Genomic DNA, 19,260 nt, shown 5'->3' with positions numbered 1-19,260 from the left:
GACACCGCAAACTCGGGGCCTGCCTCTGAGCCCCACGGGGCCGGCAGCTTCCAGGTCAGAGGACAGAGGCCCACCCTGGGCACCCCCCCACACACACCCTGCTGCTCGGGGTAGTGCTGCCTCTTTTTTTTTTTTTTTTTTTTAACAGGAAACATCTCAGTTAAATATGCAAGCGTGTTTAATTGCAGGGGCTCAGGCAACTTGTTTATCTTCCTTAAACACTGCCAGGGTGGCTCTCGTTTGTTATCTGGAGTGTGAAATGGAGGCTGACAACAATTAATACGTCCTCCAAGGCAGCTCGGCGGCTCTCTGACGGGAAGCTGTGTACTTCCGAGCAGGCCTGCGAGGAGGTGGCGGGCCCAGCCGTCACTCAGGATCCGGGGGTTGGGGGGTGGGGGGGGGCGAGTGACAGCGGCAGCTGACGGCCCCTCCCGCCGCCTCCTGAGAGGCCCCCGTGATAAAGCGGCCCGCTTTGTGGTGTAATCAACTTGCTATACATGCATTACCTCCTAATGAGCGCCGTGTTTAAACAAGTGTATAGAACACATCTGTCCGGGCCTTGAGACTCGAGGCTGTGTGACCAATTTCAGCATCTGAAAGTTAAATTAATGGTAAAGGGTTTAATTGTGAGTAAACAATACCGCATTAAGGAGCAGTAAACACAGCAGTGGGGACCCACCGGCCGACTCTGGCATCACAGATGCGGCCGCCTCCGTGTGACTGCTAATAGTCTCCCCCACCCGAACTCTCTGACAGTGTCCTGAAGCCCATTTGTCATCTAAATGGTCCGTCCCCTTCTCAAACATCATTCTGGCCCACGGTCCGTTCCCGGGGCCTGTGGGGTCTGTGTTCGCTGGAAGGTGGGCAGACGAACCCCGAGGCTGGTGGGGAGGGCCTGGAGAAGTTCCAGCTTCTCCACCGAAGCACAGCCCGGAGGGGACAGACACCCCCCGACTCCCGATACCCAGGCGACCCAGAGTCTGTCCGGAGCAGCGGGTCCGCCTTGGACTCTGGGCTTCAATGACAATGCTTCCAAACCTGTTTTTTTAAAACACCCTAGGGTGTCTCCCACGAACAAAGGATGCCTCAAAAGCAAATTAAGTTCCCTTTAATTAAAGATCATAACATACGCCACAGAACATTCCGTCACGGTAGGGGGAAGGAAGAGACTGTCACATGAAATGAATAGGGCTCCACAACTCTACAAAATTAAGAATTACACCGCGAGGACTCCACACCTTCCCCATGCGTTCTCAGCGATTGGCAACACCACCTTGGAAACTGAACTTGGCCATCAAAGTACGAGACGGAAGAAGAGCGCGGCGGGCGTCTCCCCCACCTGAATGTGCACAGAGTGAAGCCCTTGGCCTTGGGAAGGAGAAGAATACAGGTGAGGCGCTCTCTGCCTTTCTCTTGCTCACCTCTGTCAGGCTGGAGACGGTTCAGGAGCCAGGTCCTGGGACGGTTCTAAGGCTCATGCTCATAAGAGGGCAGGGCGGTGCTCTCCAGGGGTGTGTGGGGGGGGGGGGCTCATGGTGTCTCTCTCTGCACCTTAAACCCTCTCCACCTGGGAAGGCTTGCAGCTGGTAACTGAGGCTCCGAGAACTTTCCTCTCCTTTGCCTTCCCTGTATCCTGAGCAGAGGAGTGTGCCCTGCAGCTCAGTCCCCATTGGCAGAACGCTGAATTGGGGGGCTGCTGGGGGGGGGGGACCTCAGCTCTGAATAGAGGAGCCCTGCCCCTGCTCTCAAGGTATGTGTGTTCCTCAAGGACTTCACAGAAAAGGGGGCTGGTTGGCGGCCAAGATCGAACATTGAAGGCTCCAGGTTTCTGTTTCTCTCCCTTCAAATGGACAGGTGTGTGCTTTCCAAGACAATAGTCTCCCAGCGTCACATCCAGACTCCCAAGTCAGGAACAAATCCAGGCTCTGCCACTTACACCTCTTTGAGTCTCAAAGTCCCTCATCTGTGAAATGGGTTAATAACTGGGCTATTGAGGGGATTGGCTCCAAGGGTCTTCGAGTCCATTAGTAAGGGGCTGTGAACAGCGTGTGGCCCAGAGAAAGTGCTCAGGAAATACTGGGCGCTATTCTGACGGGTGTGATGGTGGTCCCTTTGCACACTAATCAAGCTGACAGGTAGGAAGAGTTCAAGGAGACCCAGGGCCACTATCATGTCTGGCCCACCTGGATCACCAGGCTGCTGGGCTCGCCAGCCCATGAGTGTGCACTGAGCCTTCTTCTCTGCCTGCTGGGTCTACTTGTCTCCCCAGCCAAGTGCACACACTCCACACCCGCTGGGCGCCAGCTGTGTGACATGAAGATCAACACAGCTCTATCCCCACCTTGGCCAGGCACACCTTCCGCACTATTCCGAAAGGCCAGGGCACGGTCCCCACAAGTAGTGTAAGTAAATCCTTGCCTCGTAAAACCAGCTCCTGGTCAAAAGTAGCCCTCGAGCTGCCAGTCAAGTTTGCTGAGCTGCACTTCTTAGAAAGTCTTCCCAACACATTGGCTCATTTTGTTTGTTCTAATTACAGATAACCTCACATCTCTACTTCTGAAACCTCTCGCCCGTGATTTTTTTTTTTTAACACTAAATGGTTTTCTGTATTTGTGTTGGGCAAATCTGTGTGCCCCTCAGAGACCCCAGGATTTCTAACTAGGCACTGGAAGGGGCCTTTAGGGAACTTGCCTGAAATGGCTTCAGGACCAACACTTGGCTGGGGGTGAGGTAGAGAGGCTGGGCCCCTCCCTCCTTCCTCCACAGGCTACCCTTTCGGTGCCAACCTACAAAAGTCTGGCTCCTTCAAAGGATGCCCAGGCAATTATTACCTCACTTTGCCACGGAGATTGGGTAATGAAGTTTCATGCCCACTAAGGCGGTGTTGCCTTGTCTCTGCTGTTGTCCCTTGGTTTAAAATTATTCCTGGTCTGGCAAGTGTCTCCTCCTATTCCATGTTTGACCACCAAACCCATGACACAGAGATGAAGAGTGACCTGGTTGAGATATCTCATTTGTGACAAAGGAGTCCTTCCGTGTTTCCAGGAATAGCCAGAACCAGAGCCCATCGCCCACCTAGGCCGTCCACCAATGCCACTACTTGCTGGTCCTACCCTGGTCTCCAGAAGAAGGTGGACTGAGTCCAAGCTGGATTCTCAGCGATAACTTGTAGGCACACAACAGATTCTTCTAGTCTCTCAGAAATGGAAAGAAATTCAGAAACCCTCTCCTTCACTAATTTTTGCCAAACTTTTGCCTCTGCTCTGAAATTCTAACTTCCCATGAAATCTTTTGCAGAGCCGCTATCAAGACAAAAGGATCAGAGCCCTAAATGTCCTGACCTCAATGTCCCCCCTAATACCCCCTCACTCACAACCCAGCTCACATCAGCTGTGGTCTCTCATCAGAGAACAGGCTTAAAAAATCATTGCACCTTATCTAATTTGTTTTCTGGCTGGTAAGACATGGCCCAGAGAAGTACATTGACTGGTAGAAAGTAACACAGCAATTAGCAGACAGACATCTTAAAACAAACCTGCAGTTGCCCTGGGATAAAATACAGACACATCCCAACACCATCATCCCCACGTACTTTGTGATCCCATCAAATAATGGGTCCCCCACCGCCAAGGTCTTGTCCAATGGACACTCTGTATATTTAATTTTTTTTTTTTTGAAAGAGAGAATCAGAGCCCTGGTAGGGGCAGTGTGGGGGACTAGGCAGAAGGAGAGGGAGAGAGAGAACCTCAAGCAGACTGCACTGAGCACAGAGCCTGATGCGGGACTGGATCTCTGGACCCTGAGAGCATGACCTGAGCCGAAAGCAAGAGTCAGATGCTTAACCGACTGAGCCACCCAGATACCCACTGACATCCTGTATATTTTAAAGGGGAATGAACCGATTTTCTGCCCCCATCTCCTTTAAAAAAACAAACAAACAAACAAAACGAAATCAAAAACCATAGGCTGGAAATCCAGCTACCCACATAGGAAGGAAAAAGGTAACCCACTGAGGCAACAGATTCTCTTTTCCTCCCTCCTCTGTGACTTTAGTTTGCCTTGAAAGCCCATTTTCACCACTTATTGATTTTAGTTTTCTCCTGGTTTATGAATGACAGCTTGAATTAAGACAACGCAGGGTGAGAAGCCACCAGGCAGTGCTCGTGATATCCTGTGCTTCCTGACGGAATGCGTCACAGCCGTGGGGCCTCCTGCCCACCCCCTTCTCTGGAGGAGCGGCAGGCAGACAGACACCCCTCTACCCCACCCCGGCCTGGCCATCTGGCATGGGGTCCCGTGGAGTGAGAACGCAGTTCTGAGATGAGGCGAGAGCCGAGAATCACTTCCCAGCTGCCCGTCCCGAACCTCTTTCTGGACAGAGATGTCCTGTTCACGGAAGGGGCTGTATGTCTGTCCATCAGCAGTTCCAGAAGAGACAAAAGATTCAGCCCTGCCTCTCCCTGCACCGGGTAGCAAACCTGAGCCTGATCGTGCCTGGTGCTTCCAGACTCGCACTTGCAGAGAGCAAACCCACCAAGGCAGCTTTAATTTGCTGAGTTTTCCTCCCCTCGAGGCTTCTCACCTTGGACAACCTTTTGACAGAAACGCCAGTTAGCGCCCCCTCAGAAATCACATTGGTGATGTAGCCTATGCCTTAATCTGTACTGTTAACTCAAACAAAACAGTGTAACACAAACCGTTTAGCCCAGGAATTCTGCTTTTCCCAATCCATGAAGAACATCACTGGGTAAGTAGATCGGTTTATATAAGGACCTCTAGTGCAGCCCTGTTTATAAACTGACCAAAGTGGAAACACGGGAAATATCTAATAAGAGCAGATTGGGTAATATCCTTTGAAAAATCGATTCGATTAAATCCTAGGCAGTCATTTAAAATAAGGAGGATGGACAGTATTTACATGGAAAGATGTTTATAATATAATTGTTAAAATAAATAAGAAAATTAACAAATTAACCACTTAAATATATATAGTCCCATTCTTGGAGGAAAACAACAACAACAACAACACAACTTCCTGGAGATGTTCCTATTGTTCTTTGCATGGCAGGGAAGGAGAAATGAGGCCAGCCAAAATGTTAAGATTTGAGGCGGTTTCAATTCCCTCCTGAGCGATTTCAGGATGGATTCATTTATAATCAGGGAAAAAGTGATAAAGCTATTTTCGTGGGGAGTAGGTAGGGCGGTGTGGGCCAAAGAGATGGCCAGGAATAGTGCTCCAAGCTGTCTAATGTCACTCGAAGAGAGTTCCTGTCATGTCATATTTGGAGCAACACAACCAATGCAGGGTGTGTCTTATTCTCTGGTATCTTCCAGTAGCCAGTGGGAGGCCCTGCACAAGTTAGACTAATTTAGAAAGCCCATTCCCATAGTCACTTTGGACAGCAGGAGGTGGATGAGAGTTTTTTCTTTGGACCAAATAGGCAGAGAAGACAGAGGCCCAGAGAGAGAGTCTGACCCAACACCATGGTATATCAAGAGCGGTGTCCATCTCTATGGCCTCACCATCTTCCTAAAGCCAGAGATCCAATCCTGAGTGACAGCCGGACTGAGAGAAGACCTCCCCAACTAGGAAGCTCCCAAGAAGATATTTTTAACCCATTTTGGGGTGAGGGATAAATTTGGTAATCTCATGGAAACTATAAACCTCTCTAAGAAAATACACGTAAACACAATTGTGCTCACAGTGCAGAGAGCTTATGGGTCATCATGGACCTTCTGTGAGTGACTCCGGGCCAGGGAGTCCGGGGAAGGCTCTGCTCAGGCGGGACCGGTCTCCATTTTAGGTCTCCATTTTAGTCTCCAATTCTGACAATAAGTGCTTGCCTGCACACTTCCCACATCTTCACGTCAAGCACCAAGTTCCAGACTCCCACAGGACAGGATCTGTCCTGTCTCTGGGCCTCCCTGGAGCAGGCCATGTAAGGACCAACAGGGAGAGGGAGATGATGGAGAGGCAGTGAGCAGCAGTGGAGGTGACCAACCCCCTCCCCCGCAACACCTTCTGTTCTAATAGGAAGGCCGCCATCTTGTCACTCCACAGCTGCCTGACGGGACTTCCTCAGGAGCAAGAGCATCTTACAGGGTTTTGCAAGGATGTTAAAGAGGGCAATTAAAAGGAAGCACAAGTCAGACCCCACACAGGATCCTTCCAGATTGAAGGCCCTGCCTTTCTGATCCTCTCAGCTGGTACAGAATTGAGGCCAGCAACAAAAGGTGTTAATAGCCTGATGAGGAACCCATGCTGATAGATGACCCATTATGGTGATCGCTCTTGTGCGAATGGCAAATAGGTTTGATCAATTAGATTTTAATGTAAAGTGGGGCCTGGGGGAGAAAAACAGCAACCAGGAGAGGGAAGACCCTTTGTTACTAATGTGTCTGGAAAAAGCACTTAATTGAGGTCATAATAATATTAGCAGTTCTCATCATCAATAATTCAGCCTTATTTATTACTACCCGATAAAGTCCTGTCAGGTGGGGAATGTAGGGGGCTTTTGTTAGAGACGGGATGCATGGGGGTAGTGCCTTTCTCTCTCTCTCTCTCTCCCTCTCTCTCACCCGCTGCAGCTGCTGGGACTCAGAACATCCAGGCTTCTCTCGTTCTCAAAATACTTTTTAGCCACACTCTCCCTATAGGTCGAAATGGGAGACAGAAGACAAATTCACCACCGGCACAATGTACCCATCTGCGTCCTCCCTGATTCAAAACAAAACAAAAAAAAAATTTTTTTTTTTTAATTTTTCTTCAAAAAGGCAACTAATTCTGCTTCAGAAACCTGTCAGGAGAAAAACAATTTCTAGTCCCGCATGATTTAGTACCCTAAAGAATAACATAAATTCTGCCTTTTCACATACTTTCAGTCACCTGTGGTTTGTTATCTTTTAAAGCAAAAGAGAGAGCGCGCGTGCGTGTGCTCAACGCATGTATAATTGTACAATTAAAGATGCTAGCTCCAGTGTTAAAATTTAAAATGTATTAGTCTCATAAAACCGCCTCATTAGTCTCCGTGTCTTAAAGGACATACTTGTCCATAATGAGGCGAACGCAGGAAATGGTGCAGGGGTGAGGACAAGGGGAAGGAGGAGACATTTGAGCCGGCTGCCATTTCATTTTTCAGAAAGGGGGAGGAAAAACACTTAATAAAGATAATTGGGCTGGTAGTGCCTGTTCCCATCTGGAATCTTAACACAGACAGACCCCAGGGCAGACGATCGGTCATTAACCAGGAAAATAACCTATTTGGAAGGGATCCGTTTGTTTTATAAATGATGCCCCACTTTAGAACAGCTTAACCGCGCTCATAATAAAAGTTCCTCGAAACCCCAGCCAGGGGATGTTGCACACGTATTGATCCGGCTTCTGCTGGTAATGGCTGGATGTGGCTTCCGCTCCGCTCGCGGGAGAGAGCTTTTGAAGTTTGGCTTCTTCTTTTTTTCTATTTTTTTTTTTTTTTTAAGTCTAAATAGAATTTAAACTGCCCTTCGGTGATCAGTGGCTATTAGCGGCGTGAGTTAGGAAACAGGGAGTCGTGGGGTCAGGAGAGTTGGCCCAGGTGGAGGATGGAGTCGGGGAGACGAGACCACCCCCTCCCAGCGCCAGGGAGAAGAGAGGTCAGCTCGGAGCTCAGCTGCCTTACAGGGTGGAGGGGAAACGGATTGCCGCAGCGGGGCAGAGAGAGTCAAGGCCTTAGAAGAATTCACCCCCACCCCCAGCCTGGTCCCTGTGCTCCCCAGATACACAGATACACATGCACACCCATGCATGTGTGCGCGCGCACACACACACACACATACACACACAGCCATGCACACGTGCACAAACCACACACACACACACACACAGGGCAGAAGCAGTCGAAAAAGTCATTCATCAAAGCTGAACTAGGATTGTACAGATCAAGGCAGTGAGGAGAAACCCCAGCGTCTGCTCCGACTGCCCCAATGGTAAAGACAATGGGGAACAATTATTATAATTAGAAATAAGGTTTCAGTGGCAAAGCTCCTCTGATGCACCATTTCCAGGGAAGGTTGCGTAGCTGCTTAGGAGGGCGTGTGAAAGCAGGTTCTTCCGAGACAAAGGGAAAAGGGGAGGAGGGGACCGAACCTACGTGCAACCTGCCTTTTAAGGGAAAGGAGGAATCCAAGCTCTGAAGGGGCCAAGTCTCCACAGGGTTCCCCACTGGGGGCAATTCTGCGCGCTCCCACCCCCCTGCCCCCCGCCAAGGGACATTTGGCTTCCCCTTCAGTTTCACTGGAGAACGTGTTCCAGAAAAACCTCTTCCTTCAAAGTTGCTCAAGAACCATTTCCAAGCATCACTTCCTTAAGGCATTGGTCTCTGCCTGGCAGCTGAAGGGAAAGAGGATGAAGGACGCGGGTGTCCCTGAGGGCTCCCCTGGGCCACATCTCCATGGCACCTCCTACAAAGGGGTCGGATACGTGTTCTGCCTCCTAGGGTAATCAGGAGGAAACGGGGGAAAGATTTAGTTCAGGACCAGGCATGGATTAGGCGCTCAGAAAGGAATCTGAGGAGATAGAAATAGAAAAAGAGGTGAGGAGACCAAACACAGAGACGGAGATGGAGACAGAAGTGGTTGGGCCGGTGGGAGATGGATTCCAGCAGGGGCGGGCACCACGCTAGCAAAGATGGCTGCCACCCCCAACGCCCATGGGTGTCCATCACCCATCAAGGGATGGCTGCCATTTTCTAAGCATGAAGAATAAAGCTCATGCACAGAGCTCTTTAGAATTATCATCCCCATCACCTACAAAGCTAAACTGTGTGTCTGAGCAAAGCCCCCCTTCCACCTTTCCCCTCCCTTCTCTACCTTGATTCTGGAGAGAAGAGGGAGGGTGGAGCACGGCCTTACCGAATTTCTCCCTGCATGCTCCACTGTTTCCTCCTGACAGCGTTTGACTATGCTTTATTATTTCCAGCAAAGCCCTTATCATTTTCAATGTGAATTTCAAATCACACTGATCCAGCCCTTCTTAGCTAAAGTCAGCTTTATCAACCACAAGAGATGTGGGATTTGAGAGAGATCTAAGTAAATTCACATTGTTTGGATAAACTCATTCAGGGAGCTCAACAAATCAAAGCCGAAATGGATATGTATTCCAAAGAGACTCAGACAGCCGGGGGGAAAAAAAAGGAAAAAAAGTTACCATTAACATTTTTATTTCTTAAAAAGAAAAAACAACACACATCGCAGCCCCTTTTTAATGAGTGTGTTCACAACCTCTTTTTGAACCATTACCAGGGCTCCTTAGGACAGCAGGTAAAGCGACAGGAGCCGTGTGGTTGATGACAGCAGAAGCGAGATGCTGGAGAAAACCACATTGTCCACCCCCCCACTGCCACCTCCCAACTTTGGTCAGCGAGACCGCTATCAAATATGGTAATGGGTGAATTTATGCATTATCCCATAATTTAAGGAACTGTGTGTATCATGTATATTTAAAACTATTTCTCTATAGTTTTAATTATCTCAGTCTGCAGGGGCAGAAAGAAAAAAAAAAAGCAGGCAGCTCCCTTGCCTGAGACCGAAATGAAAGCATTTGCCTGCTGACAGCTAAGATGTCTGTCCTAGCTGGTTGAGATTTCCTATGAAATTTGCATTGGAAAGGCAGCTTTAAGTATACTTAAAATAAAAAGGGGGCATTTGCATCTAATTTGCTACACTTGCAGTATTAGAGTTTTATCTGAATAAAGACACGTCAACTGGATTTATATAGTTAAGCAGATAGCTGGGAAAGTCAACACCGAAAACATCAGCTAAATTCAACCAAGTTGGAGAGCAGCTAATAGTATTTACAAGTTTGGGGTTTGTGTTGCTGTTTGGTTGTTGATTTTTTCCCCCATTCTACGGATGACTTTAAACCTGTAGCAAATTATCTTCTTTTTACACACATCGGGTAATGATAAGGTTTTAATGAAAGGCATCATTAGAGATAGACTCCTGCTCTCTCCCCCAACACCACCGCAATGTGTGCTTATACAATGGAGTGCTTATAAAATGTGATGTCATGGTGAATCCTGGCGGTTGGGGACTCAGGCAGTTTTGAATCCTGACTTGGACACTTACTGGCCACGTGACCTTGGGCAAACACCTGCTTAGTCTTAGTTTCTTCATCTGTAAAATGGGGATCCTGAGAGTTGTCATTCATTCCGGGTCACCAGGGCTATGCAGTCTTGGGAACTACATTAAGATGCCCCAGCAAGGGCACCTTCTGCTGGAAATCCAGCCCCTATCTGCTTGGTGAGCCGGGGATGTCTGTACCCACCCAGGAGGGAGCAGCCTTTTCTAATCCACACACCGGTACTACATGGCCAGCAGCTCCACCGACCTTGCAGGGAGGTGATGAGCTTTAAAATGAAATGAAAGAGGGCACCTGGTTGGCCCTGTCCATGGGGCCTCCAACTCCTGGTTTCGGCTCAGGTCGTGATATCGGGATCCTGGGATCGAACCCCACGCTGGCCTCTGTGCTCAGTAGGGAGTCAGCTTCTCTGCCTCTCTCCCTCTCCCTCTGGCCCTCCTTCTGTTTACTTGCATGCTCTCTTTCTCTCTCTCTCTCTCTCAAATAAATAAATAAATCTTTTTAAAAGATTAAATGGCATATAGGCTAAGCACTTGAGTAGCATCAAGCACATAGGAAATGTCCAAAGAATGCCAGCTTGATGACAATGGTGATAGTGAGGCTCAACAATGAAATGGAAATGGAAGCTGATACACTGGAGGGAGAGTTTTGGCATAGTCTTCACTCACCTTGAAGATGCCGCTATGCAGACCTGTCCCATGGAGATTGGGCTCTGGTGTGATCTGTCCCAGGTGATTCTCTCCGGCTCTGCAGACCAACCTCATGATGCCGGCAGGGGTGGCCACGATGCCTTTTTGATTTGGAATGCATTTCCCCTCAACACCCTTTCCGCAGCTGGCTGGGGTGGGTGGCGGGGGAGGGCAGTAAATCCCAGGCTTTTGGCACAGCCTCAGGCAGCTGGGACCAGATTCCTGCATGCTGGGAGGCCCCCTCGGTGGCCACCTTTCCTTCTCTCCCAGCATCGAAGGAAACACTCTCTTAGGGAGGGAGCACCATACCCCCTGCATTGGCCTTCCCGCCTCACCATTCCCTGAGAAGCCCACCCAGCCGCGAAAACTCCCCAGCGATATCTCCAAGGAACTGGACCCCTAGGGCTTTCCACCAGGAAGCAAGGTGCTTAGGCCAGTCTCGTGGGATCTCCACCCCTGAGGCTCCCTCCTCCACCCCTTCCCTTGCCTCAGAGCAATCCTGGCTTCCAACCAAGGCTTTCTACTCACTCCCTGGGGGTACTGGGGCAAGTCTCATTCCCACTCTGAACCTCGGTTTCTTCATCTGTAACAGGGGAGTAGAAAGGCTACCTGCACCCAGTAGCTGGGGGCAAATCACAGAGAAGGGGACGAGGCCATCATATGCCGACCCCCACTGGGTAGAACAGGGTCCCGCTGCCCAGCCACAGACCAATGGCCAAAAGTCCTGATGCAGCCTACCGAGCCGGGAGCCCCTCTATCCATTTCAGGGACAGGTCAGAGAGCCACTGGCCAATGCAGATGTCTGAATGGATGGGAAGAAGGGGAGCACCCACCTACGTATGACTGCCAAAGCCTGCATCTGGGCGCCCTGGCACACGGGCTGCAGGTTTTAACATTTTAGCAGGGAAAACAATATTAAAAGTGTTTCCAGTGTCAATGAGCAAGCTCCCCGGGGCCAAGGAGGCAGTGTCCCCCAGCTGGTGGCTTCCTCATGGCCTTCACTTCCACAGTCTTACACTCAGGAGAGTGTCATCCCCAAGCAACAGAATGACATTTCCGAACACGGAGCGTCTCCGAGGCAGTGTGTGAGGGGGAGTGAACCCCCCAGGGCAAGGATAAGCGTACCTGTTTATCTGGAAAGGGAGCTCAGGAAGCACTGTGAGGGGGTGGGGAGGTGAGACGGGAAGGGAGGAAAGTCTGTCCAGAGCGGCTTCGGGAGCAGGACCCCAGTGGGTAACTGGGGGCTCGAGCGTGCTGGGCAGCTTCTGAGAGGTTGCAGGAAGACACCACAAAATGGGGGTACTTACCCAGCAACTCCCATGCCTCACGAGTTGAGGGCATTCCCTGGGGCTTGACTTCTCAGGACTGTTCCCCCTGGGGCCATGAGGACACTCAGGCAGAGACACTCAGCCATTGGCGAGCATGAGAAGTGACCGTGAACAACCTCTCAGATGTCTGCCACACGCACTCCACCTGGCATTCTGCGGAAACAACCAGGATTACCCCATTTTGCAGATGGAGAACCTGCATCAGGTTCAGGCTCAGGCTCACAGGCATGCATGCAGAGAAGTGAGAGAGCTAGAACTCGAGCCCCATCATGGCCAACTCCAGAGCCTCCGCCCTGCCTGACCTCCCCCACCCCCACCCAGGGGGTACAGGTCCAGCCCCTGTGAGCTGGAGACAGTGCAATGAAAAATAATGTAAGATACAAGGGAACATTAATGGGAGTCAAAAAGCAGAAAAAAAAAATCAAAATCAAAATAACTTCTGCTCATTCCTGCAAAACAAGCGCTTGGCACAGAACGAATGCCCAACAGGGGTTAGTGTCTATGTTTCTAACTTTGCTGACAAATATACAAATAATCTCCCTTTGGAGAAACAAAGGCAGGAGCTCAGAGGACTTGGAGACTGGCACGCTCCTTCCCAGCAACCAGAACAGCTACAGAAGAGATGAAGAGATGCCCAGATACTGGTACAACCCCATCCACCCAGCACTGGACCCCACAAGGGAGTGCCGAGCCAAGGCCAGGAGAAGCTGGAGGGGGCTGCTCCCTGGGGCCCACAGGCTAGATTGGGCAGTTGGGTGGGGAGAGATAAGAAAAGGGACAGAGGACACTCGGAGGAGGAGGGGACACTCCATGGGAATATTCCCTGGGTGACTCTAGAAGCCTACTTATGAGCTACCCTCAAAAAGCCTCCCTTTGTAATAGCTTAATGGCCTGGAATGTTCCATCAGCCAAGTTTTCTTCCCCTGGCATGTTTTCCCAAGTCTGAACTGGCCCATTTATAATATCTGAAGATGCCTGATTCAGCAAATGGCAATTTTCTGGGTGGCCATCGCCACCTCGCAGAGAAGCCAACGAGCCTGTCTGATTCTGTGTCCAGCCTGGATGCTGAGCCAAAGCGCTAGAGTCTCCGGAGTGCTGTAAACATCACCCTCGGCAACCGAGACGTTCCTCTTGTGTGCTTGCTCCAGAGGCCCAAGGACCCAGCATGAACCCGAAGACATCCGGGGTGCTGACTTCAGCAAGTCCACCCCATTACGGACATGGACACTAGAGCCCCACACACCTGGGCTTGAATCCTGCCTCTGCCATGTGCTGGCTGGGCAGCACCAGCTGTGTTGCCGACCCTCTCTGTGTCTCTAATTCCTCATCTGTAAATTGAGGGTATTTGGTTACAAGGGAGTGTTTCTAGGACTAAATGAGAGGCTGCATATTAAGAGCTCATTTGCCTGGTCCAGTATAATGACAGAATAAATGTTTTACGAAAAAATTTCCTGCTACATAACACACATTCACACACACACACACAAAAGATGCTGCATAAAATATTTTGTAAGAAGGCACTTTGGGGTCTAATGCATAAATGAGATGGCAAGAAAAGCAAATGAAATCCTTGGAAACCAGAAACAACCAGAATGTTCCAAAGCAGACAGAAAGTAAGCATGGACTAGTGTTGGCCCAAGGAACAGCTGCTAACACCTGGTAGATGTAAGCTTTCACTGGAAAGGGGTTCTGGTGTGTGGAGCAGCAAAGACAAGGCTTGGGACCCGAGCAAGGTAGCTGTTTAGACTGGTGACCCCTGAAAGGTGGCCTACTCAGTAAGCGAATTAGGACAAAAAATATCACCCCATATCAAAATAAAGCTGTTACCGAAAACAACTCGCCATCCCACAGAGGAGAGACTGTGGAGGTTTTCTTACCAGTCTCCTCCAAGAACTTAGTCATGAGCCTAACTTGGGTGTCAAGTAGGAATCCATTCACCAAAGTTATATATATGGTGCAAAAAGCCCTCTGCCAACTTTTTTTTTTTTTTTTAAGTGGTCCCATGTTGGTCATTAATCAGGAAGACTGGCAGAGGCAAATGCAAGTTTTCCCTAGAGTACTGCCCCACATACTCAGCCTCAAACCATTCCTATAGACAAAGAGCCAAGACAACATGACTTTTAAGAAAAACTCACAAAATCACAAGGAAACAAACCACCATGAGGAGAAGGCCTGCAATCTGTACATACATGAACAAAGAGAAACAGAACATAAAACCAACCATGTCTAGGACATTTTTAGAACTAAATAAGATTTTAGAAGTAAATTATACACACAACACCATTGATGGATCTTAAAAACATATGACTGAGTAAAAGAAGTCAGATGCAAATGGGTTCATATTGAGTTGTTCCATTTAGGGAAAGTTGAAAACAACCCAACCCATCTATGGTGGGAGAGGTCAAAAAGTGGTTTCTGTGGAGAAGAAGGTGGGTGAGATAGGCAGGGAGTTAGGAGCTTCGCAGGTGCTGGTCAGCCTCTGATTACTCACATGGGATGGTTGTGTATTATAGTCACTCCGTGAAAATTCATCACTCCATAAATCTATGATTTCTGCACTTCTCTCTTTATAATTTTTATTTCTATTTAAGCAAGGAAATGGGTAACTTAAATAAATTAGACACAACATAAGGGGAAATTAGTGACCTGGACAACAGGTCTGAAGAAATTACTCAGACTATATACAGCACAGTGAGAACAGAGGTGGAAAAATTAGAAGAGAAGAGTTAAAAACCTGGGAGAGAAGAGAGAAGGGTCTAGTATACATCTAATCTGAGTTTCAGGAAGAGGGGATAAGATACCACAGGGGACATAATATTCAGTTAGGAACAGTTGAGAATTTTCTGTATTTAATAGAAGTCACCCATCTTCTCATCTTGGTCTTTTGGGGCTGTTGTAACAAAACATCATAGACTGAGTGCCTTATAAACCAACATGCATGGCTCACAGTTCTGGAGGCTGGAAGTCCAAGGTCAAATTGCTGGCAGATTCTGTGTCTGGTAAGAGCTCACTTCCTGGTTCATAAACCATTGCCTTCTCACTGAGGCCTCACATGGTGGAAGTACTGAGGTGGGGCCTCTTTTGTATAAGTACTAATTCTGTCTGTGAGGGCTCCACTCTCTTGATCTGATTACCTTCTAAAAACCCCACCTCTTATACCATCCCATTGGGCATTAGGTTTCAACATGCAAGTTCTGTGGAAATGAAAACAGTTATTCACCTGTTTAACACCTCATATTCAGGAATCCCAAGCCAAAAAAGTAAATAAGCATCCATGTCTAAACATATCTTAGGGAAAGAACATCAAAGAAGTTCAAGAGTATCTTGAAATAAAAGGAATGTTACCTACAAAGGACCAGCAACTAAAATAATAACTGACTTACCAGTAACAAGATAGTTACAGCACAGGGCAAGCATTTAATAAATGGAAGCTATCATTGTTAGTGCTGGTAAAAACGACAATAGTGGAAAAGTATTCAAATCTCAGCTCTGCCATGGTCTTACTTGTGTAATCTGGAGGAAGTCATCTAACTTTTTAAGAACCTTGGTTTCCTTGTCTTAAAAATAGGGTTTTGGGATGGGGTGGCTCAGTTGGTTGAGCGGGTGACTCTTGATCTCAGCTCAGGTCTTGACCTCAGGGTCATGAGTTCAAGTCCCACATTGGGCTCCATACTGGGTATGGAATTTACCTAACTCAACAATAACAACAACAATAGGGCTTTGGCAAAGCTGAAATGAGGTAATACAAGTCAAATATTTGGCACATAGTCAATGTGAAAATTATGTTGGTTACAAGATCAACACCCTGTTGTCCAAAGTAGGAGAGTCAAGTTCATCTCAAATTATTCCCAGAGGCTACTACCCCAGGATTCTCACTTGAAAAGTCCATTTCTTCTCTAACAATAGAAAATTTACCTGAAAAATGGCAGCTAAGGGAAGACCTATGCAGAATCTTCAAGAAAGAAAAGGTAATGGAGACCCATTCCTCACACCAGTCCCAGCCTACTTCCATTTCTGGAGACAACCCTCCCTACACACCCACACCCTCAATTTGTCCATCAGATGAAGGAACATGAACCTAATAATTGCCTTACAAGTGTATTCTGCTTGTCACTCCAAAGTGACAACATGTAATCACAGTGAGATGTCACAGAGACTTTGCAAAGTTAGCAGAGCAGGACGAGAATCAGAGACTCAGAAGGATGAATGGTTTGCCCTGGCAAATAGCACACATACATGGCGGGTAAAGCTTGAATCCAGCTTGACTCTGGCTCACCCCACTGTCTCCCATCTGGAGCCTGGCCACGGACTTCAAAGCTCTCCCCCACACCTTGAAATAAATGGCTCTCTCTCATCATTCATGTCTCAGCTCCCAAGTCCCCTTCTCAAAGGGATCTTCCCAATTCGTTCTCTACTGCTGCCCCCTTCACACTTCCAAGATGGGACTCTCCATCATTCCTAGTTACCTACTATATTGGTTGTCCACTTTGGTGACTGCCTTTATTCACCAGAGCATTGCCCAGTGCCTACCAGAGGACATGGCATGTGGGAGCCAGCCCATAAACGTTTGTGAAGTGAATAAATTTAAGTCAACTCTTAAAATTGAGTGAGCTCATTTATGCTGTTACCTCTAATTGGGTAAACAACTATGCCATCACTGAACAGGGGTAAAAATACTTATATACATACATACCTACATATTTTTCCTTATAACCCTTGGCCACCCACGCAGAGAAGCACTCACAGGACAGAAAGCCCCGGATGAATAAAAAAGAGAACAGTTCTTGAACATGACCATGTGTCTCTCCTACGTGTTGCCCTTTCTCACTCTAAGCCATTCCTGGAAAAGAAGAACCTAGACCATGAGGAATTAGAATTAATCCATCCCTAGGAGTCATCTCTCACCTCCACGACCTCATTCAATTACATTAAGACAATGAACAGGGGTGCGTTCCCACCTGGTGATCGCCTTTTAGAAAGCTTCCTCCTGCTTATCTACCTTTGTTTCCTGGCTGCAGGACTTTGCTGAGTCCCATCGTCTCTGGATGGTACACAGGAGGGAAGAGAAGGGAGGCGACTGAGGAAGGAGGTGGAAATACGTTGAAACAAAAAAAAAAAAAGAGAGAGAGAGAGAGAGAGAGCGGGAAAGAATGAAACAGTGTAAGGTTGGTCACACATTTGTCATTAAGGCAAGGCCGAATCCCAGTGTTTGTGTGAGGTAGAATTATCTCATTCTTTTAGCCTGTGAGTCTCTGTGATCCACCAGTCAAGTATGTGATTGGATTTCGGCTCAACAAAACCTTAAATTACACACCTATTGTGCTTGAGCTAAACCTAGTTTCACAGTGGTGAAGAAGGCTTCTCCCAGCTTCCTTGGCAGTGTTCGATCCCGCGCCTGCTCTAGGTGGCTGGCTGATGAATGAGTAATAGGATTAGAGTCTCATCTCCAGCCACATGGTAATTGTCGTGTTGGGTGCAGGGACAAAGGCGGCGTGATGGATAGGGCCCGCAGAGTGCAGGTGGGCCTGTTCCCCCATATGGGCCCACTGACATCATATGGACAGGCCGAGGACTTCAGGGAAGACTGGGCCATGTCCTGGGAAGAGGCCGGCTAGCTTTAACCAAAGGTGTCCTAGGGTCGGTAACCGTGTTGGGCACCTTTAGTAAAAGCCAGCCGGCCTGAACATATCTATGTTACTGAATGTGCAGAACTGCTTCCTGAGGTGTGGGAGGGGCCATCTTTGTGGTTTTTTCCTGCCTAACATCTATTCCCCACTTCTGGATACAGGACCCTCATTTTCATGGGAAACCAAGTCATCCCCACTTTCAGAGGAAGCTTCTGGGGGAACTAACTCTACCTCCAGCTCCTGGGGAGGTCATGAGACCAAGCTCATCAGAGACCCTGGCATCCATTGTAGAACTGTGGTCAGGACTCCCCGGCAACAGGCATGTTTGTTCCATGGGGGCAGCAAAAAGGCAGAACCTGAATCTGGGGGGGGGCAGAGGGAAAAGCAGCCACCAGGGGACATAAAGGAAGGCAGTGGAATTTGGGAAGATGGGGCCATGGTTTCTCTTTCTACCAACACCTCTACCTCTAAGACTAGGGTCAAGTCCACCCATTGAATTTCTCAGCAAATAAAAGCTAGTGAACACCCCCTTAGGCTCAAGAAAACTTGACCTGGATTCCCCATCCAAGTGAAGTCTCTCATACATTTTACAAATGAGGAATCAAAGGTCACAGCCGTCGGGCCAGCAACTCAAAGGTCACACAGCTCCTAAGTGGCAGAGCTGGGATCTGACACCCAGCCCTTTTGTGCCAAGCCCTGCTGGCTTTCTTACATACTGCCCATCTCTGCCAGAGAGCTGTGGAGGGCCCAAAGACTCTGATGCCATGAGGGAAGCCAAAACTAGGAGCCTGGGAGACCCAGGGCACATTATGAGGTGAAGAAGACCAGGACCCGGTTTCCCTTCCTGTCTGGCCATGGCCCACATTCTTTCTCCCTCTGGGCTAGAGTCCACAGAGGTTTCCAGTGATGAAATTAACAAAAGCTTTGGAGACAGACAGACCTAAGTTCAAATTCTGACTCACCAGTTTCTTCCAGTTAAGTGACTTTGCACAAGTCTCTTCTCCTCTCCAACATAATTCATCAGGCCTTTCTGGAACTGCTGACCCCGGGGTTGTTTTAAGCCACAATCCGCAGCCTGCTGCTTCTGCAACACAAGCTTTGGCCCCTCCCACCCACTCCTCACCAGCCTCTTTGCTCTGTTTACAGGAAAGAGCACAGCTGATCTTGCTGTCCCCATCTATGACATAGAAATAAGAATACCTCCCCCTTATGGTGACTCTGAGGATTAATCAGGTAAAATGTAAGTGTCTGTTATGCTTTCTGGCTGCAAAGAACAGAAAAACCCATTTACTGTGATTTAAATAAAAGGAGGTATAATGTTCTTGCATCACAAGACATCAGGAGTAGATAGTTACCTGATTAGCTCAGTAGCTCTATAATCCACTAGGCTTTCTTTTGCCTTATGGTCACAAGGTGGCTGCAGCAGCCCAATGGCAGAACTCTCAGGACAGAAGTCTTCCATTCCCACATCTTTTTACAGCGAACACCCAGCACACTTC

General features: G+C 48.5%; 1 long non-coding RNA gene across 3 annotated transcripts; it reads right to left on the bottom strand.

Annotated features, from left to right (window-relative positions):
- Positions 1-160: 160 nt before the first annotated feature.
- Positions 161-18,811, bottom strand: LOC132005671 (uncharacterized). Of its 3 annotated transcripts, XR_009400871.1 has the most exons (5): positions 18,724-18,811; positions 12,114-12,287; positions 10,786-10,955; positions 507-593; positions 161-340 (listed from the first exon to the last, which is right to left on the bottom strand). It is a non-coding gene; the product is annotated as an uncharacterized LOC132005671 (long non-coding RNA). The 3 variants fall into 3 exon arrangements; XR_009400870.1 differs by having other exon boundaries at positions 161-593; XR_009400872.1 differs by having other exon boundaries at positions 161-593; positions 10,786-10,907.
- Between the last annotated feature and the right edge of the window lie 449 nt (positions 18,812-19,260).

The sequence above is a fragment of the Mustela nigripes genome, chromosome 17, assembly GCF_022355385.1.
Source record: "Mustela nigripes isolate SB6536 chromosome 17, MUSNIG.SB6536, whole genome shotgun sequence".
Classification (NCBI taxonomy): Eukaryota; Metazoa; Chordata; class Mammalia; order Carnivora; family Mustelidae; genus Mustela; species Mustela nigripes.
This window is presented reverse-complemented; position numbering and strand designations above follow the sequence as displayed.